Source organism: Pyrgilauda ruficollis, unplaced genomic scaffold, assembly GCF_017590135.1.
Source record: "Pyrgilauda ruficollis isolate IOZ18807 unplaced genomic scaffold, ASM1759013v1 scaffold87, whole genome shotgun sequence".
Taxonomy (NCBI): Eukaryota; Metazoa; Chordata; class Aves; order Passeriformes; family Passeridae; genus Pyrgilauda; species Pyrgilauda ruficollis.
The window spans coordinates 528,755-545,186 of NW_024530710.1; the positions used below are offsets into that span (position 1 = coordinate 528,755).

The 16,432-nt window shown below is 43.4% G+C and overlaps 1 long non-coding RNA gene across 1 annotated transcript; it reads left to right on the forward strand.

Annotated features, from left to right (window-relative positions):
• The first annotated feature begins 2,184 nt into the window (after positions 1-2,184).
• On the forward strand, positions 2,185-8,564 carry LOC121364674. The gene is made up of 4 exons (XR_005956892.1): positions 2,185-2,514; positions 2,747-2,844; positions 6,014-6,120; positions 6,986-8,564. It is a non-coding gene; the product is annotated as an uncharacterized LOC121364674 (long non-coding RNA).
• Positions 8,565-16,432: the final 7,868 nt, after the last annotated feature.

Below are 16,432 nucleotides of genomic sequence, written 5' to 3' on the forward strand. Positions count from 1 at the left end.
ATCTGTTGAGAAGATATGGGAAGGAAGCACAGAAACAGAGACAAGACTAGGTTAGAAGGGACCTCCTGACACCATCTGATCCAACTTCCCATTAAAAACAGGATCTTAGATTAGATTAGGTTAGTTGAGGGTGAATCAATTTACATCTTTATTATTTCTAGGGAGAAAGATTCCGTTCTCTTCAGGCAACTGATCCTAATGTTGCTCTCACAGAAAAAAAGTTTTTTGATATTCACATGGAGCTTCCCTAGAACTTCCCTAGAAGCCAGTTTGGCCCATTGCTTTTTCTCCTATCATAGTGCACCCTTGTGAAGAGATGCATCTCCTCCAGAGCTACTTTTTAGGTATTGGAAGGCAGTCATTTGATTTTCCCACACTAAGCCTTCCCTCTGAGCAAGTGAAGTTCATTTATTTGTAAAGTTCTCCACTCCCCTAATCTTTTTGGTCCCCTCTGGACCATCTCTAGGCTTTCAATGTCTCTGGAACTGGGAAGAAAGAAACTGAACAGTGTGTTCCAGGTATGGCCTAACAGGTGCTGAGCTGAGTAGAAAGATCACATCTCTTCATTTACCAGCAATAGTCTCACTAATTCAGCCCAGGATGCTGTTGGCCATAATTGCTGCCAGGATACTTGGCTGGCCCGTGTTCCTCTTGCTGTCTGCCAAGACACCCTGTGCCTTTTCAGCAGAGCAACTGTCCAGCCAGCCAGTGCCCAGCTGGTGCTCCTGCTTGGGATTATTCCATCCCAGGTTCAGGACTTGACATTTATCTCTGCTGAACCTCATGTTAAACTTCATTCTTGTTGGCCAAATCTTGACAGCCCATTGAGGTCTCTATATGGTGTTTTTTTCTTCCAGCACTGTTACCTCTTCACCCAACTTTGGCTCATCCTCAAGTTTGGTGACAGTGCATTCAGGCCTACCTTCCAGACCACTTATAAAGCTGAATTGCATTGACTTCAGAAGAAATTAATTTGTGCCCAGCTGCCAGCATGATTTTGAGCCTTTTAACTTTTGAGCCTCTGAACTCAACAGAGTTCCGTTCCTCAGCCGTTTTGTGTTTCATCTGCCCAGACCACATCTTACTGACTTGTCAAAAAGGATTTTGAGGAAGGCTGTGTCAAACACTTTGTGAAAGTCAAGCTGATGATGATATCCACTACTTTCCTTTCTTCTACTGAGCACGATTTTTGCTCAAACAAAAATTGACCCTTCAGTTTGCCCACATTGGCTTTTCACATTCAGGTTCTTGAAATGTGTTTGCATGGATATAGCTTTTGTAAGGACCTGTTCCATCATTCTCTCAGGGACTGAAAAAAAGCTGACTGCTCTGCAGTTTCCTGGATCCCTTCTGGCCCTTTCTGTAGGTAGACATAGTCTCCAGACGGGAAGATATCTCCCAACAAACCTGTTTACTCTTTTGTTTTTCACTCCCCCATCATGGGGAAATAATGTGTTTGACACCAGACAAATGGCTTAAAGCACTGTGGATGTCAACATGCATAGAACAGAAGATCCTTGTGTGTGTTGATACTAGTGCAAATTAAAGAGAACAAAATCTGGGCTGGAAAGGACAGTAGTTCATGGTGACATTCGGTCATCACTAAATTCTTGTTGATGATGCTCTTGTTGATGGTGAAATAATCCTGTCTGCAGATCTAGGTGAACTAAAGTGCAGTTCTCTAGCTTGAGCTAACTTTAATACTACTCTTCCAAGTTTCATTTAGCAGGGACTGGTCTTTGGCTTGCATACATTCAGCAGTCAGGATTTTGGCCTCTCTGCCAGTAGCTGGAAGCCAGGTCTCTCCAAGGAGTGAGCTTGGTTTCAAGGGACTGTTGTGATATTTCATGCAGCTGACTGGTACTGTGATGATGGGGTCCTTGGATGGAGTTGTCACCTCATGAGATGCAGCTAGAGTTCTTTTAGGTGAAAGGTATGTGTAGAGTTTGCACAGACCAGAGCAATAAGTGGCCTAGTTTTGGACTTACATTGATATCAATAATTATATATATCCATATATACATATATACATCGTTTAGTCAGTGGAGTGATTTGGCATGATTACCCCAAAATACAGCAACGTACTCTCTCAGACTTGTACTCTTCTTTCATGTTCCAAAACAAGATATACATCTTTAGCTCAGACATTTCAGTTTTGAAATATTAGGAGATATCCATTGATACTGTAGTAGTTGTATTGGAACCTGAGTTTTTTTGCATTTTAATAATCACCACATTAAATAGGAAATGCCTTCTCTCCACTGCCAAAGGATGGGTTTTTCTGCTTCAGCTGAACAAGTGCCCAAGTCCTTCATATATCAGCTGTTGGTGGCTCACAGTCTGGCTTCTGAGAAGAGCAAGAGGAGGAGAGCAAGGGCTGAATAGGAAGTTGTCGAAAGACCAGGAAGGTTCATGTGAGGCCTCTGAATGGGACTATCCTCCCAGGCAGTGATTTGTTAACATTCAGCTGCACATGGGTGTCCTTCTTCTGCCCCAATGGATTCAAATTTAAAGGTATAATTGTAATTACAATTGTAATTGTCAGGCAATTGGCATGACATTGCTTAGCACTGTTATTAATATTCACAGGGCAGGTAGCTATGTGTCTTCCCTTTAGTAGAGTGGAAACCCAGCATGGCATCCACCTCTGTAAATACCAACTCCAAGTTATTTCAAGGTTCTAAGAAGGAAAGTGTTCTTTTATTCCTAATTTTTCTGTTCTATTTTTTTTTTTCCTCCTCACTAGAATTACCTGTTTCTGGTCTGTCTGGAAAGGGTCAATAGAAAACAAGATTCCATTGGAACATTGAAACATGTCATTGCAACACCCGTGGTCAGTGTTATGTGAGTATACATTAATAGTCAGCTGAGTCTAAATAAACATGCAGAATGCCTGGTTTTGGCCGAGCAAGAAGTGGCAGCTGTTTGCACTGGTGTTTCCTCCATGCTGTGGGCTACCTGCTGGCTTTGCAGAGGTGGAACAGTTTGGGTGTCATTTGCTTGAAGCACTTTGTCATGCCCTCCCACAAGCCCTCCTTCCCTCTGTCTGGCTGCTTGCAGGTTTTCAATGAAAGGCCCTGTTCACACATGGACAACCCAAATGATCTCTAAATAAACCAGTATATGTGGAGAGTAATTCATGAGCATTTCCAGCACGGTGATAAATGGCAGGCAGGGCCAGTGTGTACAAGGTGGCCCCCCAGGCATGTGTCTCCATCAAGTTGTGCAAAGACAATGTAGAAGGGTGTTTAAACCTGACCTTAAAATAAGAGCTGTGTCTTTTGGAGCTTTAGAGACCAGATTGTAAGTGGCAGACATGCAGTATTTGATCTGTCACTTCTTGTCTAACATTTTATTTCCAGAACTTGACACATACTTTATGTTTTACTCCCTATTTCTCCCCATATGTCTACCAGTCTACTTCCTGAAAAAACAACAGTCACCTTAGCGTCTTAAAGACACTTAAACAGACAGGTGTGATAAATAATTACAATAAATTTGAAAAGTTTATGAACTGACCATCTGTTTTCCAGCCCTTGCTGACAAAATTCTAGAAGTGCAGTTGAGCTTTGCCTTAGCAGATGCTATTCTTCTGTGATGACCAAGAGAGAGAAGAAAAGTCTGCAAATCCAAGAGCTGTAGGAGGTTGTGGCCAGGTTTATCCCAGCAGATTAAATAGGGACAAGGCATAACCCTGGGCACTGGTGTATACCTGTCCATTCTGTAAGCTGTTAGCACAGCTCCAGCCCCAGCTAGAGCTGCTCCAGACAGTCCCTGGGCACCATCTGCGGATGCACACTGGCCAGAGGCCATCATCAGTAGTAATTAGGCAGCAGGCACCTTGTTCTGGGGATGTGAAAGAGCTTGGCTGTCTGGATATGAGCAGTTGGGTAGCTGGTTCCAGTGCCAAGGGATGGAACCAACTTGTCTTATTTACATGTATGGACAAGATGAAGGTTTTGGAATACAGGAGCCTCAGTGGTGAGGTAGAACAGATGTGAATTTTGCAATTTCTATTAGACTTTACTGCTTTCAGATACTGTCTCTCTTGAAAATCCTGTACTTGCTGAATTTCTATTATTGCTCTCACATGACAAGGAAGGAAAGAGACCCTTGGACTTCAGACAGTAGACATAAAATAATGTGGAAGAAATGTTAAATGACAAGAGGAGTTTTGTTCTGGACTACAGAAAACTGTAGGAGATTCATAGATCACTGATGATACAATTAGAAAGTGTGGTATATCTTCCTATTTGTGAGAAGAAGAAGAAGAAGGCACAGAAGGAAAGACAGCTCAAAATTATGAGAGTATTAAACACAAATGGTATGCAACCTGATGTGCAGTGTCTTACTTGTCACATAGTAGTGTCTGTGCTATACCTGTATACACATCTGTACTAGTGTCTGTTTTATTATTAGGAATAATAAAAGGCATCCACTGTAGTCAAACTGGTCATGCTTGTTGTTGAAAGAATTACTATTTTTCTGCCCTTAAAATTCCTTAAAATTGATCTCATTCAGTGCTGTAAAGCTCATCCTTCATAAATGAGCAGTCTTGTAATCCAGCACAGATGAGTTATAGATGAAATGTATTTTTGCCCATTATGTCAATGCATTGCCTGTACTGGGGAACCCAACATTGAACACAATGCTCCAGATGCAATCTCACAAGTGTCAAAATGAGAAATGAAACTTTAACTTACACAGTTTTCTGACCATAGGAAGTAGCCTGGTTGGTCAGCCAAGAGATCAACATCACTCTGCTTGTCTACACCGACATGATGCGTTATCTCCAGAGCAGCTGGCATGTCTTTGGCTAAGGCACTAAGCTGAGACATGTGCCTGGCTTGAAAAGTAGAGGGTGGACCTTGGTCCTGCCTGTTTGTACCACACTGATGTATCTTTGTGTCCCGTTGAAATGGAGTCCCATGAGCATAAGATGCATGGTCTAAACAAAGAAGGAGGCAACAGGGATTATTTTAGTATCACAGAGGGCTTAGTGTATAGGATGGTTCTTTCTCTGTCCTGAATGTTCTTTGAACCTATTTCTGTGTTCATTCAGTTTTTTGAATCTCCTGCTTTTTAATAAAACCAGACCTGAAGAGACATGCAGCTTGACTGAGGTGCTGCGCTGTAGCTGAACTGCTCTGGTTAGAAGAGCTGCGAAAGTGTTTGCAGCACTTGCAGAATGGTAAAGTGAAGAACCAGGTGAATAAATGAGTAGCCCTAAATGCTGAAAATGAATGCTCTGTGATGGATTGAGGGGCTGGGGGGAAAAATCCCCCCTTTCCTTGCTTTGCATCCTCTCACCCCCCGTCCTTTCATTATGCTCACCAGTGAAGGGGGAGTTACAAAGCTCTTGTCGTGTTCCCAAATGTGCACTGAGCAACCCGAGTGCCTCTCCTCTCAGGCTGGGAGGTCTGAGCACTGCCAAAATCTTCTGGCCCCCTCTCCCAGCCTGAAGCTTTGAACGAATATCGTTGGCTCCATGACACTGCAGGTCTGTTGACTTGTGTTTGTATGTTTGTGCTGGGATGTGTGCACAACTCAAAAGCAGGTCTGAGGTTAAGTAAAGCCCCTTGCTTGGTGGGGAACCTTGATCAACATGTCACAGAACGTGACAACTTCCATAATGGTTTTTAAAAAATGTGTACAGGGTTAGCTGCCAGCTTCCAGGGAAGGATATGTGTAACCACTTGAAATATTCGACTTCTGAGCTCTGCCATCTTCTCCACAGCAGTTTTGAAGACTTTGTTTGATTTCTCTATGCCAGCCAGTTACTGTGCTATTTATCTGACATCTTTGAGTTTTGTGTGGCTTACTGAAGGGTTTTTCATGTCAGAGACTTAATATAGGCTTTAGTGTTCTGGTTTTTTTGCTAGTATTCTAACTGAGAAAGAATTGTTGGCTTTGTTAAAATTTTATATTATTTCTGTCTATATTTATGTCTCTCTTTATGGGCAGATATTTAGTACTTTTGAAAATTTACTCCTTTTATCATGTCTTAATTCAGGTATCTAAAACCATGGCCCACTTTGAATTTAGGCCAAACAGCCCTGCCATGACATGACACGGTTTTCTCTTGGTTGGGCACACCACTTAGCACAGATGAGTTTGGAGGTGAGTGTGATAAAAAGGTGCTTAGGCTGCAAGGATATAACAAAGTTTTGCCCTATGTACATTACTTGTAGCATACTCTTATGTCCCTCCAAGACAGGGCATGTGGATTGTGCTCTTTATGAAAGACCTGTATAAGCATTAAATGCTGGAAATAAACAGATGGTTGAGAATGATTTGCAGTCATTATGGACTTTTATTTCAGGAACAATGTGACTGCTGGGGTCAGTAATAATAACCAGAGTAGGCCTACCTCTCACATGCCCTCATAAACAAGTGTTGGGGTATTTAAATGAAAAGAGGAATACTTACAATGCACAAAGAAAGATTAGAGAGGCAGAAACCCAGAATGATACCATAACCTGCCCACCACCTTCTGAGGTCAGAGTCACCTTTTCTGCTAATATTGGAGCAATTTGCCACCAGTCTCATTTACTACATACTTTTCAGTAATGTACTTCTGCTATACATCTTGAAAGAGTTTAGTGTTAAACTGGTTCTCCCATCCCCTCTGGACCTCAGTGCAAATGAGAAATGAGAATCAGGTGAAAGGCTTACGAAAACAACTATTTTTGGCTTAGCCCTGATAGGACAACAATTCATTGTTCTGCTCCAATATTGTCAGTGTGACTCATCTGTAGAGGACTTTCTGGCCCATTTTCTTTAAAAATGTGCTCTATCCAGAGAACTGACTGGGACTTTCTAAAACTGGAAACACTGAAAAAGAACAGTTTGCCCGTTTGTTGAATGTTGGTTAACCCTTTCTATACCACCTGACCTCAAAAGCTAGAATATGTGCTGTCTTATGCAGGAAGGTGCTTTCAACCAGAAGCGTGTTTTTACAGACTTTTTTTCCCTTTTTTTCCAGGTGGATGGGGATTGTGGAGAGATCAGGTTTTAAGGCTGTTGTGGAGACTTAGTTCAGGTGTCCTCAGAGACTGGATAGCTGATGGCTGCTTCATCTTGGGAAGAATGGTCAAGACTGGATAATACCACTCTGAACCTCATCTGGCCTCTGGTGGTACCTTGCAAGCCTTGGGTTTCAGAGGATTTCCCTGGTGTTTGAGATTCCCAAAGCATGAGGACTGCTGCTGAGCTTTGAGTGTGCCACCACTGACAGAAATGTGATGCTTAGCAAGAGCCTGGAGATATTTCCTCCTTTAGTCCCTTGTCTAGGATGCAGATATGCCACTTTTCCCCAAACTGGGAAGATGTTTTCTTTAGTCACTCAATACCAGAAAACAATGCATTGGAGAGCAAGGGTTAGGGAGAGCTCAGTCTTGCCATCTTCCCAGCGAGGATATGTCCCTTCCTTTTCACTTGTGTGTTTTCCCTGAAGCTACAAACTCAGGTTGCAGTTGGATTTACTTAGTGTAACACTGAATAATCTCTCTTTCAAGGGCTTTAAGTACTACACTGAATTAGGACTTTAGAAAGGTAAAAGCCGAGCTCCCTTTGCCAAAAGAAGCTTCCATTCATAGTCAGGAAGTGATCTGACATGGACACTGATGACCTGCTTTGTTATCTGTATGTGAAATCTGGCTCTGCTGAAACCAGTGGCAAAACTGCCATTGATTTTAAGAGTTCTGAATTTCATTTTCTGTATGTTTATTTGCATTACTTTTTTTTTCCTGCAATGTCTGATATGTAGCCATAGAGGTCAGGAGGAAAATATGATATGATTGAGACACAGTTTCCATTATGGTAAAGGGTGGGCAGATGTCACTGTGGGAAGATACATTCAGAGTTTTGCCTGGCACTTTGAAATGCTTTTAATTTTTTCCTACCTGCCACGCTTCAGCCTTCGAGGTTAAACTTGTGTATGAATGGCAGGTCTTATTATTTTGAGTGTTCTGTGTTTTTCTTCATTATTTAGACACCAAACTTGCAAAACATTCTTCTTAGCAGGGCAATTCGTCCTCTACTGGATCTTAATGAGACCAGTGCTTCCTTTCCTGGGAAGGTATGTGCCCCTGGTGAGAGAAGCTCACCTTTCTCAAACCACAGCTAAAGCTTGTTTTTTTCACAGAAGCACAAAGCACACAGCCACTTGTAAAGGTCAGTTTCCTTAGCATGAAGAAAATATACATTTTGTAAATGTGGGACAGACATGTTCTGATGTGGGTCTTGAACAGGGTTTCAGTATAGAGATAGCTCATCTTTAATTTATAGTTACATGCAATTGAACCATTCCAGGAAAAGCCATTTTGTGGTTCTTGGGTCAGGGAAGAAGAAGAAGGATAAAAACCTTCTACCCTAAACAATAATAGGACAAACAGGACAGATCTATGTTCCCTAAATGAAAACTTAGTAAAGAGCTCTTAAAATGTTTCTTATTATTAAAATCACTGAGAGATTTGTGCTAAAACTCTTTCGGGTATCAGCTCTTCTTTCTCTGGGAAAAAGAGAAAAACTCCTTTTTTTTTTTTTTTTGTTTGCTACCTCTGTTGCCACAAGCAAATTTAGTTAAATTCAGCTGGCAGCCAGTCACAGTGGTGTCCCCCAGGGCTCAGTACTGGCGCCCGTTCTGCTGAACCTCTTTATCAATTATACTGATGAGGGGATCAAGGGCACCCAGTAAGTTTGTGGACAGCATGAAGCTGGATGGGACTGGATCTGCCAAAGGGTGGGAGGGCTCTGCAAAGGGATCTGAACAGGCTGGGTTGATGGGTCGAGGCCAGTTGTATGGGGTTCAACAAGGCCAAGTGCCAGGTCCTGCCCTTGGGGCACCACAACCCCCTGCAGTGACACAAGGTAGGAGCAGAGTGGCTGGAAAGCTGCCCAGAGGAAAAGAACCTCTGATCAGCGGTGGCTGAACATGAGCCAGGGTGTGCCCAGGTGGCCAAGAAGGCCAATGGTACCTGGTCTGCATCCAAAAGTCTGTCCAGCAGGACCAGGGCAGTGATTGTCCCCCTGTGCTGGGCACTGGTGAGGTCACACCTCAATCCTGTATTCAGTTTTGGGCCCCTCACTGCAAGAAAGACACTGAGGGGCTGGAGTGGGTCCAGAGAAGGGCAATGGAGCTGGGAAAGGGGCTGGAGCACAAGTCCTGTGAGGAGCAGCTGAGGGAGCTGGGGGTGTTAAGCCTGGAGAAAAGGAGGCTCAGGAGAGACCTTAACACTTTTTACAATTCTGTGAAAGGAAGTTGTAGCCAGGTGGGAGTCAGTCTGTTCTCCTAAGTAACAAGTAATAGGACAAGAGAAAATGGCCTCATATTGTGCCAGAGGAGGTTTAAATTGAATATTAGGAATAGTATATTAATTTTTTCATGGAAAGGGTGTTCAAGCATTAGAACAGGCTGCCCAGGGATTTGGTGAAGTCACAATCCCTAGAGAGATTTAAAAGACATGTATATATGTTGCCCTTTAGGGACACGGTTTGGTGGTGGACTTGGAAGTGCTGAGTTAACGATTGGACTCAATGATCTGAGAGCTCTTTTCCACCCTAAAGAATTCTGTGATTTGAAGATGTAGCCACAGGTTTTAATCTGATTATGAGACCTGCTGCAGGAAATTCTCTGGCCTTTCTTGTGCCCAGTTTTGACTCAGTTGATTCAAAATGGAATTTTTTTGGCCTGAAAAGTCATCAATCATTTGAGTCCAGCCAAAAACTTTAGTCATGTGGTATGTTTATAGAGGGAGTTACAGTCTTTTAGGAGTCAAAAACATTTTATAAACAGTAATTGGTTCATGATTTCCTTCTACACATATGCAGCCACCACCAAGCATGAGGAATGTCTTGGGTTTTTGTAGGGGATATCAATAGCAAAGATGTATGTAGGCAGCACAAAGTCTTAAAAAAACCCTGAATTTTATCATAACTTTACATTCATCCTTCTAAAAGAGCTATGGGTTTTTTTAGGGGTCTGTACCTGTTGGTCTGTAGAGCACCAGCAGTAATCATAGAATTAGAGCATCATTAAGGTTGGAGAAGACCCCCAAGATCATCAACTCCAACCTTTGACAGAACACCACCATGCCCAGTAAACCATATCATGATGTTCCATGTCTACCCAGGGATGGTAACTCCACCACTTCCCTGGGGAGCCTTCCAATGCTTGACCATTCTTTCAGTAAAGAAATTTTTCCTAATGTCCAACCCAACCCTCCTTTCGTGCAACTTTGGGTCATTTCCCAATGTTTTATTTCTAGTTTTGATTGTTTTGGGGTTAGTGCTACTGTATCAAGAGTGGTAATACATGGCTGGATTATCATTACCTTGGCCTGGAATACCTCAGTGCTCTTTGATCAGCATTTGGGTGAGAGAAATTTCATTGTAGCCCTTGTCTGGCACTGCAGGTGCCTGTGTACTGCAAACACAGCTGCGTGTGTGCAGCGCTGCCTCTGTGCCTGTCCCTGCTCAGACCAGCTGCCTCGGGCCCCTTGCTGAAGGCTCTCACCTCAAGCAGCAGAGCTGTTCTGCACTGTGGTATAGTCAGCCTTTACTGATGCTCACCACGGCTTCTCCTGACAGGAGAATGGGTCCTTGGCTAATCTGTCAGAAATTGGCTTGTCCTAAATCATAGGAACAACGAAAAGCTTGTAAGGAAACCGCTGCACTATCTCTATCAGTCAGCCTTACTTCTATTACATGCAGCCTTGCTTATGTCTCTGACACTTTAAGGAATATTCAAATTCTGCTCTTCTTTTCTTTTTCTTCAGACCAACTGTCTTTGGGTCGGATCCAGACCCCAGTCAGTTTGAGGGAAGTCTTCCTAATGCTGTTGGCTGTCTTTGGATCTTCTCCATCGCTTGCACTGCTCTTTAGTAAATTGGAGGCACACGTTTGACTTTTTCTTAAAAAGCTGATCTCAGGTAGAAATCAAATAATTCCAGTGCAGCGCCTCAATGCTCTGCTTGAAACAGATCTGTCAGAGGGTTGCTCACCCCAAAGAAAGAGATAACAAAAGAAGGATTTTCTCCTGAATATAGTATGGTTTCTAATATTGTCTATTAAATACAATCCAATGGAAAATATAAAAGAGAAAGAAATATTTTTGTGCTGCTTGCTTCCTCTGCACCACAGACAAATTCCACAGGATCAATTACTTACACCCCTACTTGCTATAATAAAATACCTAAAAACGTAGTCAGATCTCACCATTTAATATATGCCAACAGGGTGAAATGGACCAAAAGTCTACATCAGTACTGTCAAATATCTGTAGGAACTAAGGAAATAGGCTTCAAACCCTTACCCCAGAATCAGCAACGAATGTGGAGTTTTGTTTTGGAATTCTGGTTTTTTGTTTGTTTCGGTATTATTATTATTATTATGATTATTATTACCCTTATCACTGAGGAGGAGTCTTTTATAGAAATAGAAATATTGCTTATTTCTGGCCTACAGGCCTGAGGTCTAAATTAACAGAGCAGCTGATTTCCCAAAGGGATGGAAGTCCCAAAGGGATGGAAGTCCCAAAGGGATGGAAGAGCACAAAGGGAAAGGGTCCTTGATGGTGGCTTCATGGAGAAACAGGAAAAGCACAGAGAGATCTCCTAAGGAGCCAGCTCCATGGTGCCTCCTCCATGTCAGGGTTTGTGCCTGGCTCACCGTGCCATTGTACCCCAGCTTTGGAGCAAAGCATCACTGGAGAGGACAGCATGTGAGAGCTCCTGGCCAAGTGTGTCTGGAAAATGGGACAGCTGCCACCAGTCACTCCAGGTGGATGGGATCAGCTGCTGAGGGAGCACCTGAGCTGGAAGTGGGATCTCTAGGACTCCAGGTGTTCTCCATCTGGGCTGTACCTCCTGGTGCCTGGCCATGTGCACAGAGTGGTTCTGGTCCTCAGATCAGATGGGGCTTTCCAAGAGCACTCAGGAGCCTTCACTGGAAGAGGGCAAGCTGAGAAAGATGCAAAGTCAGCTTCTGCTTGGGCTGAAAAAAAATTCAAAGAGGGCAACTGTATGGGGTGGGTGGCAGGTTTGAGGGGTAGAAGGTAGTGTGATGGAAGTGTGGCTTGGTGTTCCCCTCCTTTCCCTGAAGAAAGGGTTTCATGTCTTTAATTTGGTACTTCATGAAATGAATCTTGCCTGTGTCAGAGGCGATCTCAGCTGTTCTCCAAGACATCTGGGCTGGGACTAGTGCTGATTTTACTGCTGCTCTTCAACAGAGACCTTTAGAGGCTAAACCTGACCCTTTGAGGCTCAGCAGAGATGTTACAAGTGAGTTGTGTCTTGCTTTTGAAGGCCTTGCTGGAGCCTTTGGATGCTACTGAAATGCTTACATATAATAACAACAACAAGGGCTTCTCCATCTCCTTGTGCTGAGTGGGATGTTCTCTTTTGGAGATGGCAGCTGTGTCTGCCTGGGAGAGGACTAGATTTAACACAGGGGAATGATTGGAAACTGGTAACAAATGTGTGGATACTCCAGTCCTTTTCCACAGAAAACCTGAAATCTAATAGAATTTTTTATTTATTGTTTTATTTTGGCTTGCTTTAAGGTCTTATTATATTACAGCTACAGGGATGTAATTGAGAATAATATTGAATGTGGTCAACTTTGTGCACACTAAGGATGTGATGAAAACAGCAGATACTGTAAAAACCCTTAAATAGTTCTGTCAGTCTCTTGAAAAAGAGGAAACTTGGTGTTTTCTAACCAGTATTTTCCTATCATGAAATAGGATTGGGGGATTTTAGAGGATGATAAATTGACTATGAGTCAGTGGGGCAACATTGTGCTAAAGGATCTGCTGTACTGTGCTGCAGATAATGTGGTGTGTACTTCAAAAACTAAATAAAAACTACCCAGACATTCAATTTTCCACTTTCTTCAGCACTGACTGGGCCACAAGATGCAGTTTAGGTCTTCATGTTGTAGAATTGGACAAGTGACAGTCCAGAGCTGAGACCACAGCAGTTGTGGAAAATGAGAATCAGCATTTTTGCAGAGGAGGGTGCTTCCCTGATGGGAAGAGAAGTGAATGAGGACACCTCATGACAATTACACACATAAACACTCAGACTCTGCAGCAAGACACCTGATCATCAGAGATGCTCTGTCTCCAGGACCATGCTCTGTATGGGATTAGAACTGCAAAGAAACAGCAAACAGAATAGCATGAGACCATCTCAATGCAAAAATGGAGACCCAGCTGCTTTGTTCTGTTGTTATTGCATCTGTTCCACACTGCAAGAAGCCTGATACCTACGTAGCCAAATACAGTCAGCAAAGCATCCTGTGTGGTTTAAACCCAAATTCTTGGGGAAGAATTAATCTGAAGGGCGCATTTTTATTGTCTGGACTGGCAAACAGCTGATATGATGAGAAGCCTGTGGTAGTGCTGAAAGCTCACAAAAGTATTTCAGAAGCATCTTAATTCATGGCTCATATCTCAGTTTGTGCCTCCACATTACCGGTTGCTCTACACTAAATCTTTCAGCATTTGGGCCCAGCTGCCTCTGCTCTTTTCAACAATGAAGATGAGGGTCACTTCTTCTCATTAGTCATTAAAAGCTGAATTTAAAAATAACATGTTGATGTTGCTGCACGGAAGTGTTTAAGTTGGATTAAATATGAGAGAAAAATAAATCTGGGAAGAGCAAGCTACAAAGGGAATTGCAGATTCACTTTCCAGTCTGAAAGATTTTTAGGGCAGAGACTGTCAATTATTTTGTTTGTACAACAGTCTCAACATAAATGGGGCCTCTAGCTGCTTCCACAATGTAAATTATTGATGCTGTTAGGATCCACAAAAGACATGTGCCTAGCTTTAAGCACAGGGGTAATAAAACTGACGTCTAAAGGAATCCTTTAGCTCAAAGTTAAATATGTGCTTATGTTTGGGCTTCTGATGGCTGCTTTAGGGCTTATGTACCTGATGGAATCTTGAAGTAACAAAGCTGTGATAGAGGATGCAGGTTTGAATAGACACACTTAGGAGTTCCAGATAATTCTTATGATCTCTCAGAAAAACTCAGCCCTGTTGACTTCGCAGGGCTTGAAATAGATAGTCCTTATCCAAAGTGACAGCAGGTACACGATCCTAATAAAAGAAACATGGACCCGTTGCACATCATCCTGTCATTGCCTGACAAAGGAAGGCACCACACTGTGATCTGAAAGAGATCTGAGGTGACACGGCACCTGACAAGACATCCTGGCTGATGGAGAGGGAGCTGGGAGGCAGGGAGGGTGGTAAGGAACCAAGGCTGGAACCACCTGGAGCTGTGGCTCAGCACTTGCTGGCTCCTTTGTGTTGGGTGGTCTGTGCCTGCACTCCCGGCAACAGATGTGAGTTCCTGAAGTGCCAAAACGAGCCTTGACTAAGCAGAAATAACAAAAAGAAAAAACTGAAGAGAAAAAAAAGTGAATAATCCTCAGGCTCTGGGGCCTTTTTGGGTCACTGTTTTTCACCCCAGCCTTTAAACAACCTGTGCCACAGCAGATTGCAAGCCCTTACAGATTTGCTAGCCTTTGCCTTTTGTAAAAAGCCTTGCTTTTTTTTTGGCTCAGTTTACATTCCTTTTCATCCATCTCTCCCTCTCTTGGAGGTGGAAGTTTGCAATGTATTATGCATGATGTTATTTAAACCTCTATGTTGATTGTGGTTTCTATGGGGGCCCTTTTTTTGATGTTCTTTTTGAATGTATCACCTGCCTTTGGAGCAAGACACTTCTGGCTTGGCTGTCCTTGCTGTGAAATGTCAGAGGGAACAACATGAGAGGAGCCTAAGCCCTGCAGATACAATACCATGGTGATCAGCAAAAACCTACCTGATCACACCTGTCTGTCCTGCTTGGGGCCTCTGTGCTCTCTGCATCCTTCAGTCTCTCTTCTCTGGTCTCCCTTTCACTCACTTGCCCATTACTGGGGGATAAGTTGCAGGCAGCCTATTGGAAGCAGTGCCTGTGCTTCCAACCAGAGAAACAACCTTCAGGAGGGTGAGCATGCATCAAAGACATCCGGCTGCTAGGAAGGACCTGTGGATTTTCCCTTTTCTTTACTCTTCCTGGGCAAAAGGGAAAGAAGCTGTGTAGTGCCTCCTGTCCATCTTTTTATCTTCCCACTTGAAATACAGAGCTGAGGGGCAACTTTCCATTCTTTACAGTTGTCACCATGTGGTTCTTTCTTTCAGGAACAAGGTGACACAAAAACCTTTGGGAGATGCACAGCAGGAGCCCATGAGAGATCTGCCCCTGGTGAGCATAGAGGGATGGCTCTGACCTCTGCAAGCAATGCTCTACTCACCCCAGTGCTTCTGGTTCCACCTTAGCCTCCAAAAAAATTAGATTGTGCCTCAGTGAGAGGAAGCATGACCCAGTGCTTTCCCAAGTGCTCAGGAGAAGGTTTGGCTCTGCAGAAGGAAGGTCAGTCTTAGGGCATCCAGTGCAAGGTGGCAGCTCCTGCTCCTTGGTCTCAGAAGGAGACCCTTGGCTGAGCCTGGTGAGTCCATCTGAGCTCTGCTGGCTCCAGCAGCCCTTCTGAGCATGGATGGCCACCCATAGTTCTGAGACTCATAAAACACTGAGCCCTGTCACCTGAAGAGATTTCCTTTCTTCCAGTTTCTGGCTGCATCCTCAAAGCTTTTCCCTTCAGGAAGAGCCTTTTTCAGAGCAGAGGTGTACATATGTCCTCCGTGGAGTCGTTGTTGAGCTGTGCTCACAAGGCACTATGTTATGGGCAGCACAAAACTGATATTTCAGACTGGAAGAACTAAAAAGACAAAGGGAGTTACACAGATCAGGAAGCCTTGGATGAGTGAATGACACTTTTGCCCCTCTGATGAATTGTGTCTGTTAAGTATGTTGCCTTTTTCCCAACCTGGAAATGAAACTCAAGATAAGCATCAAGTACACAACTTGGATGTAGTCAATAAACCCTACCTAGCGGAGAGAACTAAGGTGAGGAGATGCCCTTTAAACAAGGAAGATGTGGGAACTGTGTGCTCCTCAAAAAGCAGTGTTGCTACATCTCCACAGCTTCCCCATCACCAAGCTCCATGTGCTGCAGTCGCACTGCTTGGTTGCAGTGGAAATTGTCTCCCAAACACAGAAAACTCCATGCTCTAGTGTGCCAAGCAGCCACGGCCTCTGCTGTAAGGCCATCACCCACTGATTGCCTGGGCACTGTGTGAAAATTGACAGATTTCAACTCTTGAAATCAGGTTTTGTTCATTAATCTTTGCACTGGGCTGACTCCCAGTCTTACATGACATTATTAATTTAAGGTGGAGAACCAAAGAAATTTGAGATTCAGAAGGTAGAGGTTTTCTGACTTTTGGGCTAAAACTTTCTTGTTTCTCTGGAACAAATTTGGGGTTCAGTCCTCTCTTTGTGATGCCTCTGTGGCCCAGGCAAGGGTTAACATC